We start from the raw sequence: 19,970 nt of genomic DNA, 5'->3' as shown, positions 1-19,970 counted from the left end.
TAAGCTTCTTCAAATAGGTTGGTCATAGTGGGAATAGAGGTTTCCACATATCAGAGTCTGCTCTAGAATTCAACTTAGAAATTGCAATGATTTGTGTAATTTTGAAAAAATTTCAACTCCCAATTTATTTATTTAATTCATCTACATGTTTATCCTTTTACACCTTCATATACCATCACACCCAGGGTACAGGGGGATACACCCTTCAGGGGGGAGAACCCTCCAACCTGGGTGTCGGGAGGAGCTCCCTACTGCACCCAGGGTAGAGGGACTCCCCCACGAGGGGGACCCCTCTAACCTGGGTGTCTGGGGAAGCTCCCCACAGCACCCAGAGTAGAGGGAACACTCTTCTGCAGGGGGGGGAGACCCCTCTAACCTGGGTGTCAGGGGGGAGCTCCCCATACCACCCCATCCAGGGTAGAGTAGACTCCCCCCCTCAAGTGGGGAGACCCATCTAACCTGGGTGTGTGTGTGTGGAGCTTCCTATACCACCGCACCCACAGTAGAGGGGACTCCCCACTCCAGGGGGGAGATCCCTCTAACCTTGGTGTCGGGAGGAGCTTTGTGGTATTGTATACCACTGCACCCAGGGTAGAGGGGACTCCCACCTTTAAGGGGGAGACCACTTAACCTAGGTGTCGAGGGGGAGCTCACCATACCACCTCACCCAGGGTAGAGGAGACTGTTTCCTCCAGGAGGAGACTCCTCTAACCTGAGCTCCATACAGCACTGCATCCAGGGTAGAGGGGACTCCCTCCTTTAGGGTGGAGACAGAACTTTATTGATGATGTTTCAGAAGGATAATTATGTGCTATATTTCTTTCTGTCATGAAAATAAATAATTCCTCATTTATAATTATAGCACAGAGGCTCAAATAAATATGTCATAAATTTGAGAAAAATTTCAATACTTAAAATATGTTTCTTTCTTTTTTTAGTTATAGGGGACACAATGTCTGTATTTTACTTGATGTGGTGATGAGCATTGAACCCAGTGCCTCACTGCATGCTAGGAGAGTGCTCTACCTCTTAGCCACAACCCCAACCCCTAGACATGAATCCAGTTACATGATCAACTTACAATAGTTGTATGAATTTAGGCAATAGCTGAAATGTCTCAGAGCTTCAGTTTCTTTATATGTAAGACAGAAAAATATTCATGTATACCTTTCAAGGTTGTGGTGAGGAATACATAATATAAGAAAATTCTTGGAGCTTAGCATATAATAATATATCAATATTTCTAGTTATTATTATAATGGTGATCAAGTATTTTATGATGAAGTTTAGACTCATCGATGATTATAGCACTATTTTTAAAATTGTAAAAACAACAGAACTTTCATTTGTACTCAGGGTTAGGCAAGTTAAGATCAACTTTCCCCTTCTCTTTAATTATCATTTTAAAGCACTTGGTTATTGTGAAATAGCAGAAAATAGATTTATATGAAAACAGTTTATTTCCAAGGGGTTCTCTTTCCCTACACATGATGCCCTTAGAAGATATTGGCATTTAGCACTAAAATTCTGAAATTAAACTGATTCTACTATTTACCTAATAAAGGTTTTTGGTTTTTCAGAAATTATAGCTTCATTGTTTTTCTATGAAATTGCCTTAAGACTGAATGTCATGTTCTCCTAATTTTAGTGGCTGCTTTTAAAATTCATCATTATCTTACAATTTGAGAGAGTATTTATTAATTATATTGAAATAAAAGTGGCAGTTTCAGTGTAGAGGGTGGGAAATAGGAATAGGACAATGAGAAAGGAAGAAAACACCAACTATTATGGCATCAATGTGCTTTTCTGTGAACATTTATCAAGAACACAGTTGTCACTTAAAACATCCTTACTATACTTATGCATTATCTTATATATTAGAGACACTCAGGGTAGAATGAAGCCCTCAAGATGAGATCAAGTAAATAATTAACTAGAGCATTTATATTCATTGCTGATAGCTTGTATATAGAAGAAAAATAAATCAATGAATTCATTTTATGTCAACAAAATATTCTCAAACAAAATATCATGGTCATATAATGTATGATGATTGTTTATCCAGACCCTAAAAATCACTGACCTGCTCCAGATTAATACTGGAGTTCACAAAGCAAAAATTTGATGGAGCACAACGATTGGCAAAAGACATTTTAGATGAACTTCATAACATTCCACCTGCCATTTTGTATGCTGCTTTGAGCAAAAATCCAAGTGACAAGAAACAACCAAGAATGACCTGATGCCATACCCAAATGGTTTTGCTCAAAAGGAGAATCTACTCCAGTGGAGCTTTGAGTTGACCACAGCTCCAGAGATAAAACTGCCAACCTGCAGCCAGATCTTGACCCATAGAAGTTGTGAGGTGGGTCTCATCCAATCAGTTAAAAGACTGAGTAGGAGAAAAAGATTATTTTCTCCCTTTAAGAAGACATTCTTCAGAAGACTGCCTTCAGACTTTGCTTGCAGCATCCGCTCCCCTGGGTCTGCAGCCTGCCATCCCATTCTGGGCTCACTATCCTCCATAATCATGCCAGCCATTTCCTTATTAAAAAAAGTGCTTCTATATTTCAACACATATTATTAGTTCTCTTTCTCTGGAGAATCCTGACAAATATAGGAGGTACCTCAAGACTACTATTCAGTCATTTAAAAGACCCTTTAAAGAAATTAAATGTGTTTTACATAAATCCTTTCAATCACATAGTAGGATCTCTATGACATATAAGCCATTCCCTGAGCCTTCTCAAAAGAAGCCAAAGGTAGGGATAAACAATAAACATACCCAAGAGTATTTTTTTTTAACCTTGGCTAATCCCTTTCCCACTACTCTCCCAGCCTCTGGTAACCACTATTCTCCATGAAAATTTTTTTGGTGTTGTCTTTACTTTAGATCAATGGAGTAAATCCGAAGAAGATATATCAGAGGCCCCCCAAATCCTTTAAACACTTAAAGATGTGGAAATATCACACGACTGAACTGAAAAAGAGGCCCTTGGAAACGTCAAACTTCTATGGTTAGAAAATTGAATGTGACCTACAACTCTGCACCACAGTAAATTTTATAAGACAGGGGAAAATGACCCTGAAAACAGAACCAAGAACTCAAAAGGTAGAGTGAACTTGGTAGCCAATCCTTTCTGGGCCAGAGCCTCTTGTGCAGTGGAGAGGGACTGCCATTTCTTCAGAGACTGGGCAAGAGACGCTTTTTCAAGACACACTCAATATCTGACTCAGAGAGACTGTGAGCTAAAGTGGTGTTGTTTAATGCAGTGAAGTGCTGGGATAATAGATAAGTTACTGGTAGAGAGGGAGAGACATTAAGCAACATATTTGTGCGCATGGTGAGATTGGTCTTGGTTAGGAAATGTGATATTTCTGGCCTGAGATGAAAAGGTATGTAGATTATTATTAACTTGAGGGGTGAGTTTGAAGATATTATTAGTTGGTCATTTTCTTGATAAATAGGAATAAGGTTTTTCTGCTCAAAACAATTAAAAAAAGACATTTTAGCATATGGTTTATTTGGCCCAGCCACAGCTCCATTTATACTTGTCCCACACAATGAGTAACTTTCATTAATTGACATATGTACTTACCGGTCATTTCTAAATTAAAATGTGAGTAAAATAAAAAATTTCATCAAAGTGGAAAAGAAGCTAATTACATATGAAATTATGGCAGTAATTACACTGATTATGAGTAAATATTGTGCATATGTGTTTACAACAGGGTCTTTCACAGCTTCTTATTTGTTCTGCAGAACTTTATTAAAAAAATAATTAGTCAACCCTTATTTAATTTTAGCTTTTCATTAAGAGCAAAGAGTGTTAGTGCTGTTGTTTCATATAGACCCAGATATATCATTTGGGAAAGTCTAATTTACCTGACTTCATTGATCTTTTCCTTTCTTTTAAAAAATTTCAAATGGAATCTCATGTGAATAAATTAGTAAATTTATCATTTTCTCTATAACAGTGTCATAAGGACAGTTTGATAAAATAGGTCATTATAGTCAATGAAGTGAAATATGAGTTCCATCAGCATATTTTCATCAAATGCAGCTACAGAAATTAGTTTGCTATTATCAAGGACTGTGGAATGCAAAAATAAAATTAAGCATGCTGCTATACTGGTTAAAATTTGGGATTGGCCCAAGTGAATTAAAAGAAAAACTCTTGTGGTGATAACCACCACCACCACTACCACCACCACCACCACTAAACCCAAAGGAAGCTCCCAAAATTAATTGACAAGTGCCAGTGCCAGTCATGTAATTAACATGTTTGAGGTGCATTTCTTCAGGTCTACCTTTTTTATGTAGCCATGATCCTGAAATATGATTTTTAAATCTTCTTTTGGTAAAGCAAATCAAAGCTGATAATATATATATATTTGTTATTTACAGTAGTTGTTTATGTGAACTAAGCAATTTGCAGTACTTAGTGTATCTAGATTTTGAACTTTCACTTTCCTTAAAATGGGATATTTAAGAGGAATTAATGGAGAAGTCATTTTGATTTTAACTGGTATATAATTAGTATAGGATGAGTATATATTTATTAATATGATTGATTATGATTAATATTAGCACATAGTTTAAAAAAATTTTTTTAGTGGTTGATGGTCCTTTATTTTTTATTTATTCATATATAATGTTGAGAATTGAACCCAGTGCCTCACACATGCTAGGCAAGCACTCCACGACTGAGCTATAACCCTAGCCCCAAATTTCATTTTTTTTTTTGAGGGTAAAAGCAAAGTAACAGAATTTATTTTTGAAACAGAGAATAAGTGCAGCTCCCACAAGGGAGGAGTCCTGAGTGGGTTGCCCCAGCACATTTCATTTCTGCAACAATTTGTATCAGTCAGCTGTTGTTACAGAAGTAGAAGGTAGCCAATGACCAACTTCATGGCATATGACCATAACCATTTACTTAGGTAACTGTGGATAGCTCATTGGAGTTGGGTGTTCTCTGCAGGGCTAGCTGATTGCAACGGTTGATTTTATGAATTCCTCTTGAAATCAGCAGTTTTCTAGGGATGTTTTTCTTGTTGCAATGGTAGAGAGAGAGGAGAACAAGTAGAAACACATGTGACTAAGTTCAGGAATGATACACTGTCTTTTTCAAATCATTGGTCAAAGCAGACCATGTGGTCAAATTCAAAGCCAAGAAGTGGGGAAGTACACTCTGTTCTTTGAATGGGGCAAACTGCAAAGCTGCATGGCAAAGGGAATGGATAGAGGGACGGGTAAAGACTAGGGTGATCTGATTTGTTGTAACATTAATTCCTTTCATGGTAGTCAATCTTTAAAAAAAATCACTTTATTGAGATATATCTACAAAAGATTGTATATATTTAATGTATATACATGATGAGTTTGGAGATAAGTATACCCCCCAGGAAACCGTGAACCATAGTCTATGTACCTATCACCTCCTACGATAATAATTATTATTATTGTTATAAGAACAGTTAACATAGTTCTCTCCTCTTAATAACTATTTAAGCATAATAATATAGCATTATTAATTCTAGGAACTACAGTGTTTAGTAGAGCTTTATTATTCATTTGTATTACTGAAACTTTGTACTCCTTGACTGTCACCTCCCTATTTATCCTTCTCCCAGCCCTTGGCAAATACCATTCCACTGTGCTTCTATGAGTTTGACTATTTTAGATTTTTCATGTAAATAGTATCATGTAGTATTTGTCTTCTGTGCTTGGCTCATTTCACTTAAAATAATGGTTTTTGCTTCAGATCTATCCATGTTGTCACAAATAGCAGGATTTCCTTCTTTCTCAAGGCTGAATAATATTCCATCACCTGTACATACCACGTTTTCTGTATCCACTCATCTGTCGATGGACTTTTAGGTTACTGACATGTCTTAGCATTGTAATGAATGCTGCAGTGAACATGGGAATGAAAACATATATTTGGGATTATGATCAATTCCTTTGAATGTATAACCAGAAGTGGGTTTTCTGGATCATATAGTAATTTCATTTTTGAGGTTTTTGAGGAATTTTCAATAGCGTCTGTACCAGTTTACATTTACAACAGTATACAGTTGTTCCCTTTTCTCCATATCCTTGCTAACACATCTTTTTTTGTTTAATAATAGCTGTCGGAACAAGTGTGAGGTGATATCTAATTGTGGTTTTAATTTGCATTTCCCTGATGACTAGTGATGTTGAACACCTTTTCATATATCCACTGGTCATTTGTATGTCTTCTTTGGAGAAATGCCTAGTCAGTTCTATTGCCTGTTTGTAATTGGGTTATTTGTTTTTGGTTTTCAATTGTAAGATATATTCACTCCTCTGAATATATGGGTTTCACATTTGTGGATTCAACTAACTGCAAATAGAAAAAAAAATATGAAATGTGCTTGTGATGAGTATGTATGACTTTTTTCTTGTCATTATTCCTTAAACAATAGGGACATTTATTTTGTATTTGGTATTATAATTAATTTAGAGGTAATTTAAAGTATATGGGAAAATTTACTGATTACATACAAATACCATGCCATTTTTTACAAGACTTGAGTGTTCATGAATTTTGGTATCTGCAGATGGTCCTTGAACCAATCCTCCACACATACCTAGGGATAACTGTAATGGTTAATCTCAAAACACATTGACTCAAGTTATGATGAAGACAGAAGATAAAAGGTAAAAAGTTGGTAGGCCTGTCCTGTTTCTTTCACATACTAGTGAGGGTTACAATTACCTCAGTGTGTTAGCTTTACATTGTTGTGACCAAAATACCTGACAGGAACAACTCAGAGGAGGAAAAGTTGATTTTGGACTCAGTTTCCGAGGTCTCAGTCCATGGTCAGTTGATTCCATCACTCTGGGTCTGAAGTGAGGCAGAATGTCATGGCAGAAGGATGTGTGTGTGTGGGAGGGGAAGCTTCTCAGCTCATGGCAGCCAGAAAGCAGAAAGAATGAGAGGAAGAAGCCACAGACAGATATAGTCCAGTCCAAGTAGTGACTTACTTCCTCTAGCGATGCACCACCTCCACCCAGTCGTCTGTTTTGATTATTAATCCATCAAAAGAATTAGTCTACTGATGAGGTTACAGCTCTCATAATCTAGTCATTTCACCCAGAATGTTCCTGCATTGCCTAACACATGAGCTTTTGGAAGAACATTAAAAATTCAAACCATAACATTCAGTATAATTTAAACTCCTAATATTTCATAACAGTAAATGTCTCAGTTGTCGAACTTAGAAAATAAGATGCTTTCTATAATATTTTGTGGAAAGATAGACTATTTAGAGAGGCTCACAAATAGAGATATATCTATTTTCTTTTGATTAGCATGAAAGGAAACTAACATGCTGTTATTTGATTTAATTTTCAACTTAAATATTTCCACACAAAGTTTTCTATTTTCTTTGGCCTTATCTTTTTTTTCCTTGACTTTGTAACAGAGCCATAAAATTTAAAATAACATGAAGTGGCATAGCCCCTTTATCCCAGTCAAAATGTACTATGGGAAAGATGAACTCTAGCAAATTCTGCTTGGAAGTATTGTAGAAAATAACTTATGAATAAAAGTGAAAATGAAAATTGTTACAGAGATAACCTATTTTTTTTAATGAGCAGAAAATATGATATCTTGAACACCTGGAATCATGTCATATCTGAAAGCTAAACAAAACAAAATAAAATAAAACAAAACACAACTCTCTCTTTACTGTTTGTAAAATCTGAATTGTACTAGTGAGAAGAGAACAAGAAATGAGTCAAAAGAAGGAAAAATAGAGGAATCAAGAAAAAAAGGGATAAAGTATGGTAAATGCAGAGTAAATGTCAGGAGGCTGAAGCTGGAGGATTATATACTCTTATAGTGTAGTACGTGGACTTTGAATGAAAAGAGCACTGGATTTGAATCCTAGGTCAGCTATTTCTTAACCCAGCACAGATGACACTGGGCCAGCCATTCAAACACTTTTCAGATCCCTCATCTCTAAAATAGAGATAATAATATCTGTTTACTATGACTTGGCTGGGTGCCCTAGAATCCAACTGTTGGAAACTAATCCCTAAAGTCATATGTTAATAATATTTAGAGGTGGGGCCTCTGGGAATTTATTAGGATTAGATGAGATTATGAAAGTGACACCCCATCATTACACTGGGGACTTTCTAGGAAGAGGAGGAGAGATCACATGTTGTCCTGGGGTATCTTGGGACTCCTCAGAGTCTACCTGCTCTTGCCAGATCACCTAAGAGAGTCTAAGGCTCTCACCTGATGTGGTCCCCTGATGTTCCAGCCTCCCAAACTGTAGTAGAACGTTTCTTTTCTTTATAAATTTCCTAGTCTGTGGTATTTAGTAATAACAACAGAAAATGGACTAAGATACTACTTAATAATCTTGTTGAGAAAATATTAAATGAGTATGTAATCAAGGCACATAACCTAGTGTTTGATTTTGAAGTAGATCTCTCTGAGCTCTTATTACTATCACCTAGCATTCAGCTAAGACAGAAAAGCGAGGTTTAAAAATGTGCATTTCTCTGCAAATCAAAACCACTCTAAGATTTCATCTCACTCCAGTCAGAATGGCAGCTATTATGCATACAAACAACAATAAGTGTTGGTGAGGATGTGGGGAAAAAGGTACACTCATAACATTGCTGGTAGGATTGCAAACGGGTGCAGCCAATATGGAAAGCAGTATGGAGATTTCTTGGAAAACTGGGAATGGGACCACCATTTGACCTAGCTATCCCTCTCCTCGGTCTATACTCAAAGGACTTAAAAACAGCATACTACAAGTATACAGCCATATCAATGTTTATAGCAGCACAATTCACAGTACCTAAACTGTGGAACCAACCTAGATGCCCTTCAATAGATGAATGGATAAAAAAAATGTGGCATATATACAGAATGGAATATTACACAGCAATAAAAGAGAATAAAATCATGGATTTGCAGGTAAATGGATAGAGTTAGAGAAGATAGTGCTAAGTGAAGTTAGCCAATACCAAAAAACCAAATGCCAAATGTTTTCTTTGTTATAAGAAGGCTGATTCATAGTGGGGTAGGGAGCAGGAGCATGGGAGGAATAGATGAACTCTAGATAGGACATAGAGGTTAGAGGGGAAGGGAGGGGCATGGGGTTATTAATGATGGTGGAATGTGATGATCATTATTATCCAAAGTACACATATGAAGACACGAATTGGTGTGAATATACTGTGTATATAACCAGAGATAAGAAAAATTGTGCTCTATATCTGTAATAAGAATTGTGATGCATTCTGCTGTCATATATAAATAAAAAATAAATAAATAAAATAAAAAGAGGGAATATAAAAACAAAATAATAATTAATTAATAAAAAACAATAACAATGTGTATTTCTCATTTTTAGAGAAAAGATGAAAGTGAAAAGACCCCTACATTGGTCTTGTTAATTAAAATAGTAAAATATTTCTTTTAGAAACATATGTTCATTCATCTGCTGTGTGCATTTTCAAAAGGCTAGCTTTGGGTTCCAAAGTCAAATGTCATTTGAGAAGGCTAAACACACATTGAAGAGTTGATAAATAAGAAAAATCATGAAACAAATCTTTGATTTTTTCCTGTGTTCCCAAAGACTGAGAAAAACTTAGTCTTTGGATGGTGATTCAGAATAAATAAAAGGGAGCTAATTTAACAAGGATTTCCATCTTTATCAGGGCATGTGGTTCTTCATATGGTCTTATCTCTCTATATATGGTAAAACCTTTTGGAAATTGAAAATTCTATTTCACTCAGGGCATTTGTATTCAGAATATATTTGTTTCTCATGCAAAAGCTAATACCTGGAGGGAGTAATTTAGTTTTAAAAAGATCTTACTGTTTCTATCACTGGCTAGAAGGGTCTTGTTTTTATTGGCACCTGTTGTAGAATTTAACTGAGGAAGCATCTGAGGAGACTGGTGATATTTTGAATGTTGTCCCAATTACACTTTGTTGTTTCAGTCTATTAAACGATACTATTGTTTTGCAGGATAATGTATCTAAAAAATAGACAACATGAGAAATTTGATCTCTTACCTAAGTTCTCTATAGATCTTAAGATTCCCCCTTAACACTACATAGGTAAATTTAAATGTTGCCTGTGCCTAGAATCTCCTAGAGAGTGAATGCTTGTTGACAATTGTAATTCACTGTCATGTTTCTAGTGGCAACTCCTACAACATTTTTACTTCCTGAAGTAAGATGTTATCACATTCTTCAAGTCAAATCTCTTGACATCTTGACATCTTCTCCTCCTCTCGAACCCAGCCAGTACAATTCCAGAGAGGTTACAAAGATATGGAGTGAGCTACTCTATTGAATGCAAATCTTCTTGGCCTGGTGTTTTGCTGCAGCAGTTGCTACAGTGATCAGTTCCCAGGAAATTTTGGTGGAATTCAGGAAGATGTGAGCAGATGTGTGTCATCCCAAGCCAAAGCCCCCCTGCCCCCATGCTTCTTACTTTGTGTCTAGGATGGCATTGGATAACTATGAGAATCATCTCAGCACTATTGCGTGAAGTGGGCTTAGTGATGAATTGATACTCCCCATTTGTTCCCCAGGTAGATAATGAAGACATTTAACAAAGGTCCTCAAAGAGTTCCAACAAGAACAAGCACTACTTACCATAGTAGTGACCAAATAATAGCACAGCTCAATGTTGGCTTTTCCTTCTTTCTTATTCCATTCCTCCCCTTCTTGATCCATGAGATTATTTCTCAAATAAACCAACTACACCCATATATTTGTCTTATGTTCTGCCTTTGGGGGACACAGGATGAGATAACCACCAACAACACTGAGTTTGGGATTTACAAGCAATGAGATATATTTTTGTCAGGGGTGTAGTTATCTGTAATAGAACCTATCTTTTAAGATTTTTATGAATGTCAAATAAATCAACACATGCAAAACACCTAGAAAAGTTATATAGCACATTCTAAACACCAAGGAAATGTTATTTGTCATAGTTATTCTATTAGTGTCTACATATTTTTTTATATTTATATTTTAGTTTTAGGTGGACACAGTATCTTTATTTTACATTTATATGGTTCTGAGGATTGAACCTAGTTCCTCATGCATGCTAGGCGAGCACTCTACCACTGAGCCACAACCCCAGCCCCTAGTTTCTACAGATTTTGATTGCATGTGCTCAATGGGTCCACAGTGATGGGGTACTTTTTAAGGAGCAAGGCAGAAACCATTTGATTTAAAATTTTTTTTGAAACCAACACATAGTTGACATTTTGGAAGGACTTATTATGCATAGCTCCAGAGTTAATAAGTGCATATATGTCAGTAGGAATTGATGAAAAGCCAAGTCTGTATTTTATTTTTTTGTCAGTGTCCCTCCCTGTTCTATGTTTCTAGGCCATTTCCCTTTTCTGTGTCATCCAGGAATTGTGAATTGCCTTGTGAATTCTTCCTTGCACTGGTTGATTGGCAGTGGCTCAGGTTGGAGTATTCAGAGGCAATATGACCATCGCTTGCTCTGCAGATTGTCTAAGTCCAGTTATTAAAGGACAAATGTCCGGTATCAGTGTCATAACCACAAGTGCTTATTTACCAATACTTTTTTGTATCATGCTGTATCCAGAAGCTTCATATAGATTAACTCACTTATTTTACATATTAAGCTCATAAACCAGGTACTATTGTTATTACCATTTTATAGATGTAGAAACTGAGGCATAAAATAGTTTAGTGATTTGATTAAGGTCACAGCTAGTAAGTGACAAAGTAGTCTGACTGCTGTAACCACTCTGCTCCCTGCTGTTCCTTGACAAAGGCTGCTTGACCTTTTTATTTTACCAAGTGATGAAATGTGAGAATTTTAGGAGGCATTACTCTTTGCCTTGTGAATTCTTTCTGTAAATGTCTGAAGAGGAAAGCTGTTCTCTGGAGCCTCTGTTTCTGGGATTTCTTTCTCAGAAACCACACCTGAAAAACAGAACAAATTAAGTTTTTGGACAAAGGCTGTCTAGAACAGTTCTTCCATTATTAAAAATTCTCTTCATTTTTGGAATCATTTCTTGTATTTCCCTTAACTACACCTTCCAAAAACACAAGTGTGTGCATTCATCCTCAACATATGAATCCTCTGTCTTTCAAGTTGTGAAGCATAAGTCTGTAGTCACTCATTTCTCTCTGTAGGAAAGTTTCAACTACAAAGAAGATTGAAGAATCCTTTTTCAAATTGGAAATGTAATAATTTCAGCAGGATACATCTTCAAGTTTTTTGATCTTTGTTACCTTTTTTCCCCCCCTCCCTGGAACATTTTGAGTATTTTCTAGTAATATATGTGACCTACATTTTAGAAAAGTTTTCTTATGATCTCTCATTTTCTCTCTCTTTCTGCTGTTCTTAGGCATAATACTGATGTGTATATTGAATTGCCAGCCTCTCTTTCCTGTGTCTAACACCTTAGGTCTAGTTGTTGTTTTTTCTTTGTGTTTCTCTAAAATATGTCCTCCCTGCCATTGACAAGTGTTCAGATATACCAAGTCCATTCTTTCCTACTTGTAGTTTATTTTAAAATTTGATTACAGTATTATTTTCTTTTCTCCTTAATTTCTTTTCTTGGCATTGCCATATGTTATCGAATTCTGTTCTTTTTTAAAAAAATTTCGTATTTCACGAATTCCATGTTTTCTTTATATGAAAATATGCAATAATTTTACTCTAAAAATTCCTTTTGTATCTTGAAATGAATCTTTCCAAGTGTATGTTTACCGATTTTAATGTTTTACACACACACACACACACACACACACACACACACACACACACACATATATTTGGCAGGATACCAGGGATTGAACTCAGGGGCACTCAACCACGGAGCCACATCCCCAGCCCTATTTTGTATTTTATTTAGAGACAGGGTCTCACTGAGTTGCTTTGCGCTGTGCCTTGCCATTGCTGAGGCTGGTTTTTGAACTCGAGATCCTCCTGCCTCTGCCTCCTGAGACGCTAGGATTACAGGCATGCGCTACAATACCCAGCCTGTATTCTTTTTCTTACCTTTATTCCCCCCAGAAATGTTGTGGCAGTCCTCAGTTTTTATTGTTGCTTCAGGTTTGAATGTAGCTCTAGTCTAATTTATTCTGGTTTTTGGTTCTTGGATCTTACACTTACAAACTGAGCTGAATTGCTAGTAGATCTTGGCATATATTCTTTGTTTTTCTTTTCACAACCTGATAGTGATGGTTGGTGTGCAAAGCTACAGACCAAAAATTTTGCTTCTTCATAATAATTTCTCTCTGTAACTTTCAATGAACTGAATGCTTATGTTCCCCCCATCCCTGCCTCCCAAACGTGTATGTTGGAAGCATAACTCCAGAGGAGACGGTATATAAAGAGGTGGGCCTTTGGAAGAGATCTGGGAGGGCTCATTTTGCCCTGGAAGAAGGAACTGCCTGTGAGCAAGTGGGCCCTCACTAGACAATGAATCTGCCAGTGCCTTGATCTTGGACTTCTCAGCCTCTAGAACTAGTACTTTTGTTATAGCAGCTCTAATGACTAAGAGATAACTCTTGCCCGTTGGGTACACGCTGTGATTTTGGTGGGCACTGTTGTAATGACATCTTTGGATGATTGTTGTTTTAATATATAGATGATCTTCCTGCTCACGATAAGGCATATGTTTTTGATGAAAAATTGGATTAAAATGATACCTGGCAAAGGAGAGGCTTTTTATTTTCTTGGTGGGAGTGTTTTCTTCTTAGCACAGAAATTTATTCCTAGTTGAAAGCTGGGCTATCATCAGGGCTGTGTCTTAAAGATAGTATATTTATATAAGAATCTCCTCTCACTTTCCCTTCACTGCTGATCTGTGGAGGGAAAACTAACCAAAGAGCAGGCTTCCTGAATTTTTATATCACCACTGGTTGGTATCAATGAGAACTTTTGAGTTCCCTCCCCTTTGCCTTCCTGCAGGGCTGCCCGGTCCAATCACACTGGGAGATGGTGGGTGGGCTCTAGTGTCTGTACTCAATTTTAGCCTAAAAGATAGTCTAAAAGATAAATAACTGATAAATACTGGTTACAGTTTATGAATAGGGTTAAATCCTTTCTGGTATCAGTGGAGATAATTTTATTGAACATGTGGTTACTTTGGCCTGTTACTTTCTTCTTGGGCATTAGGGAATGTTTTGAATAAATGTGTTGGTTTCAACATCCTTATTGTGAAGCATCTATGATATATTTAAAAGAGTTTCAATTAAGATTTGCTAAAATAAAATAAAGGTTAGATTAAGCTTTTGTTATCAGGGAAAAAATAATCTTTTTTTAGTACACTTTGTCCACACCATAAATTCCCTCATTAACTGAGGCATTGCTATTTTGCAGTCTCATCCACAAATGAACACTCCGTTATTCTTATAAATATAATTTGTAATCCCTATCACGCTCAAAGGTTTCACAAATTCTTACAATTACTATAATTAATTTTCTGCTGGTATAAATCCAATGATGAGTTCAAATAGAATAAACATTTATCTTTATTTTTCATATTTAAAAAAATTTTTTTTTAGTTGTAGATAGTGTCTTTATTTTTATTTATTTTTACGTGGTGCTGAGGATTGAATCCAGTGCCTCATACGTGTGTGGCGAACGCTCTGTCATTGAGCTACAACCCCAGCCCTATTTTTCATATTTTTATCTGAAATTACATCCCTCCCAACTTATTAACTAGATATGAATTATGAGAATTATTTGGATCATAATAATCCATTTCCAAGTGTTTTAATTTTTTCATTTTTTGTTCGTATTAATTTTCTATCTTGATTCTGTTCTAATTTTTGTGCTATTATTTTTATAATTAAGTTTAATTTTTAACTATCCTAGCTTAACTAGCCTAATAGTGACACAGATACTTAGATGGTACTCATCACAATATGAATTTCAATTGATATTTCCTCAAAGTCATTTTAAGGACAGTGAAAAGTTGGGGAAAACTGAATTGTAAATCTATAGGAATTAGAATTAAAAATTCAAAGAATGACTGGTTTGAAATGAGCTTTTAGTCTGTAAGTCAACATAAACTGATATGGATACTTTGTAATTATTTGGGTGTTCGATTAAGGTGGTGGTATGGTTTAGATATGAGGTGTCCCCCAAGACCTCACATGTTGGACAATATAAATATTCCTTTTTCAGATGCTCTTTTCATGAAGGGACAGGATTAAATCATTTGAAAAAAAGGTCACGTGATACTATAATCTGAGCTGGGACAAGCCCTCATTATCGTGTATTGTTTAGCCAACTTAGCTATTCTCCATTCTTTAAAGCTCACTGACTAGATATTTCATGAGACAGTAGTTTGATTTAAATGGATCATCCAACAATGGACTAAACTATCCCACCCAGAACATTTAGCTTTTGTGTATGCAATCAGCTATGTTTCAGAACTCTCCTTTCTTGAGAAAATGAGTTTTTCTTTTTTTTAATTTTAAAGATTATATTTTCAAACGGGGCTCCGGACGATGGCGGTGAAGGGAGTGCATCACCCCAGTGCGCCGAGTCACTGTGCGGGAGAAAGACAAGGTGAAACAGCTGAAGGCTATCTTGTTGGGAATTTCCAGTGAAATTGAGGTGCTCCAGAATCTAGTGGACGGATTTCCATCGCGCGAGGTTCGGCTGCGGGGGCTGGGTCGCGGGTGATTTCTCCGCACGGAGGGTCGCAGTGCCTGATCGGCAGACCGCCCCACAGCTGGGAAGCGGCGAGGTACCGGAGCGGGAGTACAGCGATGCAGATTCTGGGGGCTCCTGCCAGTGGTGCAATGGCCGTGCTTAGTGCTGAGTTCTGGCTTTGAGACAGAGGAGAGAAGCGGTCCAGTTCGATTCTTGACACCGGTCAGACCACAGAGGAGGACAGCAGCCGCCATCTTGGAGAGCTGATGTAATCACCCCTGTTTTCTACTGATCTCAGCTCATTCAGCTACGGAACAGGTGATTTCAGGCTGGTATTTGCCTGCGTCTCGCAGACAGATCGCTCAGGCTCGGGGCTGGAGAACCTGAGGAGAATACTCCTTGGGGCTCGCTCCTGGCAAGGCGTGCACCAGGCTTTGAGCGGCCGGATTCTGGTTCTCCGGGCTGCTTTGGCCCAGGGCTGGGCTGCGTGTTGAGGCCAGCTCCAAGTGGAGCATGCGCTGAGCTTGGGGCGGCTGGGCTCTGACTCCTGGAACAGTTTTGGCCCGGGGCTGGGGAGCCCGCGGGGACTGCGTCTTTGAGCCTGCTCCCAGCGGAGCGTGCACCGAGCTGGGAGAGCTTGGAGTGGCCGGGCTCGGGCTCCCAGGGCTGCTTTGGCCTGGGGCTGGGGAACCCGTGGGGGTCGCTCCGTGGAGCCTGCTCCTAGCGGAGCGTGGCCGGGATCGGAGAGGCCGGTATCCGGCAAAATTAAGCTTCAGGATGGAAGATGAAATTAAATCCTTCCACAATAAACAAAAGTTAAAAGAATTCGCAGCTAGAAAACCATCTCTTCAAAAAATCCTTGGCAAAACATTACAGGAAGAGGAAATGGAAAATAACATTGAAGACCAACAGTGGGAGGTAGGAAAGTAAAGGGGGGAAAGTAATCAAAGAGGAAAACAAATCAGGTTTAGTAATATTAATAAACAAATATGGGTGGAAGAACAAACCATATCTCAATAATAACCCTAAATGTTAATAGCTTAAACTCTCCAATTAAGAGACACAGGCTAGTTGAATGGATCACAAAACAAGACCCAACAATATGCTGCCTACAGGAGACGCATTTGATAGGAAAAGATATACATAGACTGAAGGTGAAAGGTTGGGAAAAATCATACCACTCATATGGACTGCGGAAAACAAGCAGGAGTGTCCATACTCATATCTAATAAAATAGATTTCAAGCCAAAGTTAATCAAAAGGGATAAAGAGGGACACTACATACTGCTCAAGGGAACCATACACCAACAAGACATAACAATCATAAATATATATGCCCCAAACAATGGTGTAGCTATGTTATGTTCATCAAGCAAACTCTTCTCAAGTTCAAGAGTCTAATAGACCACCATACAATAATCATGGGAGACTTCAACACACCTCTCTCACCACTGGACAGATCTTCCAAACAAAAGTTAAATAAGGAAACTATAGAACTCAATAACATAATTAACAACCTAGACTTAATTGACATATATAGAATATACCACCCAACATCAAGTAGTTACACTTTTTTCTCAGCAGCCCATGGATCCTTCTCAAAAATAGATCATATATTATGTCACAGGGCAACTCTTAGACAATATAAAGGAGTAGAGATAATACCATGCATCTTATCTGATCATAATGGAATGAAACTGAAAATCAACGATAAAAGAAGGAAGGAAAAATCATGCATCACTTGGAGAATGAACAATACGTTACTGAATGATCAATGGGTTTTAGAAGACATCAAGGAGGAAATTAAAAACTTCTTAGAGTTAAATGAAAACACAGACACAACATATCGGAATCTATGGGACACATTGAAAGCAGTTCTAAGAGGAAAATTCATTGCTTGGAGCTCATTCCTTAAAAAAAGAAAAAACCAACAAATAAATGATCTCATACTTCATCTCAAAATCCTAGAAAAAGAAGAGCAAAACAACAGCAAAAGAAGTAGAAGGCAAGAAATAATTAAAATCAGAGCTGAAATTAATGAAATCGAAACAAAAGAAACAATTGAAAAAATTGATAAAACTAAAAGTTGGTTCTTTGAAAAAATAAATAAAATCGACAGACCCTTAGCCATGCTAATGAAGAGAAGGAGAGAACCCAAATTATTAGCATACGGGATGAAAAAGGCAATATCACAACAGACACTTCAGAAATACAGAAGATAATCAGAAATTATTTTGAATCCTTATACTCCAATAAAATAGAAGATAGTGAAGGCATAGATAAATTTCTTAAGTCATATGATCTGCCCAGATTGAGTCAGGAGGATATACACAACCTAAACAGACCAATAACAATAGAGGGAATAGAAGAAACCATTAAAAGACTACCAACTAAGAAAAGCCCAGGACCGGATGGGTGTACAGCAGAGTTTTACAAAACCTTTAAAGAGGAACTAACACCAATACTTTTCAAGCTATTTCAGGAAATAGAAAAAGAGGGAGAACTTCCAAATTCATTCTATGAGGCCAACATCACCCTGATTCCTAAACCAAAGACACATCAAAGAAAGAAAACTACAGACCAATATCTCTAATGAACCTAGATGCAAAAATCCTCAATAAAATTCTGGTGAATCGGATTCAAAACATATCAAAAAAATTATACACCATGATCAAGTAGGATTCATCCCTGGGATGCAAGGCTGGTTCAATATACGGAAATCAATAAATGTTATTCACCACATCAATTGACTTAAAAATAAGAACCATATGATCATCTCGATAGATGCGGAAAAAGCATTCGACAAAGTACAGCATCCCTTTATGTTCAAAACTCTAGAAAAATTAGGGATAACAGGATCATACCTCAACATTGTAAAAGCAATCTATGATAAGCCACAGGCCAGCATCATTCTGAATGGAGAAAAATTGAAGGCATTCCCTCTAACATCTGGAACAAGACAGGGATGCCCTCTCTCACCACTTCTGTTCAACATAGTCCTCGAAACACTGGCCAGAGCAATTAGACAGACGAAAGAAATTAAAGGCATAAAAATAGGAAAAGAAGAACTTAAATTATCACTATTTGCAGATGACATGATTCTATACCTAACAGACCCAAAAGGGTCTACAAAGAAACTATTAGAGCTAATAAATGAATTCAGCAAAGTGGCAGGATATAAAATCAACACGCATAAATCAAAGGCATTCCTGTATAACAGCGACAAATCCTCTGAAACAGAAATGAGGACAAGTACTCCATTCACAATATCCCCCCAAAAAATAAAATACTTGGGAATCAACCTAACAAAAGAGGTGAAAGACTTATACAATGAAAACTACAGAACCCTAAAGAGAGATATAGAAGAAGACCTCAGAAGATGGAAAAATATACCCTGTTCATGGATAGGCAGAACTAACATCATCAAAATGGCGATATTACCAAAAGTTCTCTATAAGTTCAATGCAATGCCAATCAAAATCCCAACAGCATTTCTTGTAGAAATAGATAAAACAATCATGAAATTCATATGGAATAATAAAAGACCCAGAATAGCAAAAACAATGCTAACCAGGAAGTGTGAATCAGGCGGTATAGCGATACCAGACTTCAAATTATACTACAGAGCAATAGTAACAAAAACAGCATGGTACTGGTACCAAAACAGGTGGGTGGACCAATGGTATAGAATAGAGGACACAGAGACTAATCCACAAAGTTACAACTATCTTATATTTGATAAAGGGGCTAAAAGTATGCAATGGAGGAAGGATAGCATCTTCAACAAATGGTGCTGGGAAAACTGGAAATCCATTTGCATCAAAATGAAACTGAATCCCTTTCTCTCGCCATGCACAAAAGTTTACTCAAAATGGATCAAGGAGCTTGATATTAAATCAGAGACACGGCGTCTGATAGAAGAAAAAGTTGGGTATGATCTACATACTGTGGGGTCGGGCTCCAAATTCCTCAATAGGACACCCATAGCGCAAGAGTTAACAAGTAGAATCAACAAATGGGACTTACTCAAACTAAAAAGTTTTTTCTCAGCAAAAGAAATAATAAGAGAGATAAACAGGGAGCCTACATCCTGGGAACAAATCTTTACTCCACACACTTCAGATAGAGCCCTAATATCCAGAGTATACAAAGAACTCAAAAAATTAGACAATAAGATAACAAATAACCCAATCAACAAATGGGCCAAGGACCTGAACAGACACTTCTCAGAGGAGGACATACAATCAATCAATAAGTACATGAAAAAATGCTCACCATCGCTAGCAGTCAGAGAAATG

This window comes from Spermophilus citellus (assembly GCF_964194105.1).
Source record: "Spermophilus citellus genome assembly, chromosome: 3".
Taxonomy (NCBI): domain Eukaryota; kingdom Metazoa; phylum Chordata; class Mammalia; order Rodentia; family Sciuridae; genus Spermophilus; species Spermophilus citellus.
Note: the sequence above shows the minus strand (reverse complement) of the source record.